This window comes from Myotis davidii, unplaced genomic scaffold, assembly GCF_000327345.1.
Source record: "Myotis davidii unplaced genomic scaffold, ASM32734v1 scaffold765, whole genome shotgun sequence".
NCBI lineage: Eukaryota > Metazoa > Chordata > Mammalia > Chiroptera > Vespertilionidae > Myotis > Myotis davidii.
Genome location: NW_006296056.1, coordinates 1,437,281 through 1,440,056, shown reverse-complemented (window position 1 = coordinate 1,440,056; position 2,776 = coordinate 1,437,281). Strand labels below are relative to the sequence as shown.

The 2,776-nt window shown below is 47.2% G+C and overlaps 1 protein-coding gene across 5 annotated transcripts in view; it reads left to right on the top strand.

Annotated features, from left to right (window-relative positions):
• Positions 1-2,776, top strand: part of NSMCE2 (NSE2/MMS21 homolog, SMC5-SMC6 complex SUMO ligase) — a 232,239-nt gene that overhangs the window by 439 nt on the left and 229,024 nt on the right. The gene's annotated exons all lie outside the window — the stretch shown is intronic.

Below are 2,776 nucleotides of genomic sequence, written 5' to 3'. Positions count from 1 at the left end.
GGCCCCGAGGTGCCCCCGCCGCCTGCCTGGTGGGAGCCGAGTCGTGCGCCGGGGACGGGACCTGGGTCTCGGGGTGGCGGGCGTGGGAGCAGGTGGCTGTGATGAGTTTGAGAGAGAGAGAGAGAGAGAAAGGGAGAGAATGATAGAGGGAACAGGCTTGCACGGAAAAGGGAAGGTTTTATACAGAAAGTGTACCCTTGCATCCTGACATAGAGCTCCTCTTCAGCCTGCGCGGCCGTGGGTTTAAAGGAGACCAGCACATGGCTTTAAGTAGTTCTGTGCCTACCACTGAGCTGCGCAGGAGGGGACAGTAGGACGTTTTTGTGTGTGTTTTCTAATCCTCACCGGAGGATGTGTTTTTATTTATTCTTGTGTGCTTTTTTAAGAGAAGAAGGGAGGGAGGGAGCCGGGGGGTGGCGGGGGAGAGAGAAACGTTGATCGGTTGCCTCCCCTACACACCCGGATGGGGATTGAGCCCATATCCTAGATATGTGCCCTGAGCAGGAATCGAACCACAATCTTTTGGGGACTCCGCTCCAAGCAGCTGGGCCACCGGGCCAGGCGAGCAGTGCTTTCACATTAGCTAACCATTGGTCCTGCCTGCAGCGAGTCTTACAGACCTGCTAGGGTCGGAATGTCTGTGTCCCTCCGCGATTCACGTGTTGAAATCCTAATGCCAGTGTTATTTTATTAGAGGAGGCTTTTGTGGGGTGCTTAGGACCAGAGCAGGGATGGTGAACCTTTTGAGCTCGCCGTGTCAGCATTTTGAAAAACCCTAACTTAACTCTGGTGCTGTGTCACATATAGAAATTTTTTGATATTTGCAACCATAGTGAAACAAAGATTTATATTTTTGATATTTATTTTATATATTTAAATGCCATTTAACAAAGAAAAATCAACCAAAAAAATGAGTTCCCGTGTCACCTCTGACACACGTGCCATAGGTTCGCCATCACTGGACTAGAGGGCGGAGCTCATGGGTGGCTTAATGACTTTATAAAAGAGGCTCCAGAGAGGTCCCTTGTCCCTTCTGTGGTGACAAAGAGGTAGAAGGCATGGGCTGTGAACCCGGGAGAGGGCTGTCACCAGAACTTGCTGTGCTTGATCTTGGACTTCCCAGTCTCCAAAACTGGAGAAATAAATTTCTGTTGTTTATAAGCTACCCAGCCTGGTATTTTGTTATAGCAGCTGGAATAGCCTAAATAAGACAAGGCCTGTTAGGGGAGGCAAAATAACATGCTGGGGGAAAACTCAGGAAATGTGTAACCTTATTTAAACTTTCTCGGAGACTATAGGTACAGGGACCAAAAGGATTGCTGTTACCGGAGAAGGCTCCAAGAGGAGGTCGATTTAAACCAGGATTTCTCAGCCAGCGCACTGCTGACACCGGGGCCAAATAATCCTTTCTTTGGGGGGCTGTGCTGTGACATATATTAGCTGTACTTCATGGGAAGAATGGAAACGTGTGTCTACTCCATGTTTCTGCTCCATCCACTCTGTGCTTCCCAATCTGAATCTTTTCCTTTGAAATATTCCAGAATCACAGGAGAAAGTTTTCCCCAGCTCTCTGCAAGTGTAAAGTTGTATTGGAGTAATGTGGATTTTGCCTTCACATAAAAGAATAGCTACAATGTGGTAGACACTTTCCCATTTATCCTGAATTGATTAATCCTTATATATATTGTACTTAGTCAGCTGGGGCTGCTATTTAAAAAAAAACTGTAAGCTGGTAACTTAAACAACAGGAAATTATTTCTTAGAGTTTTTGGAGATAAATGCTGGCATGGTTGGATATTGGTGAGGGCTCTCTTTCTGGTTTGCAGCCGGCCCCCTTCCCCCTCCTTGCTATGTCTTTACTTGTGAGGAGGAGGAGGACGAGGAGCAGAGAGGATGAGAATGCACCCTAGTGTCTCTTCTTCTAATAAGGACACCCATCTTATCATGGAGGTTCTAGCCTCATGACCCTATCTAAACCTGATTATCTCCCAAAGGCTTCATCGCCACATACCATCACATGGAGTGTTAGGGTCTCAACATATGAATTTTGGGGAGACACAATTATCTCAATGTTCTCCATACATGTGTGGTCCTAAGAATCATCTAGGGGACTTCATAAAAACACTGTTTCCTCAGTGTGTCCACTAGAGAGACTCTGATTCAATGGGCCTGAGATAGTATCCATAAATCTGTAATTTTAGTAAGTTTTCAACTGATTCTTAAGATCAGAGAAGTTTGAGAAAACTGAAAAATTTAATTTATCCCGAATAATGCTATGAGAGAGATGTGGTTTTTCTGCTTTTACACAGGAGCAAGCTGCAGATAGAGAAGATAAGAAACTTAACCAGGGCGTAGACAGGATGGAAGTTCCAGGCCTCTGTGTCCACTATCCATTCTCTTAAGCACTACTTTGTATTGCCCCTCACAGTGTTATAATGATGAAGTTGATGGTAATATCTGTCCCCATGTTAAAAGATTTATGTGCTGGGGATTATCTTGAGTGTTTTATTGTATATCTATATCTATCTACTAGGGGCCCGGTGCACAAAATTCGTGCACTGGAGTGGGGGGGGGTCCCTCAACCCAGCCTGCCCCCCTCACATACTGGGAGCCCTCAGGGGATGTCCTAGTGACAGCTTAGGCCCGCTCCCTGCTCCCCTTGGGGAGTGGGCCTAAGCCACCGTCTGGCCTCCCTTTGTGGGAGGCGACTGGGCTGATCAGGGGAAGGCACCAGCCCCATCAGCCCACTGCTGCAGCCACTGCCAGTCACCGGAGC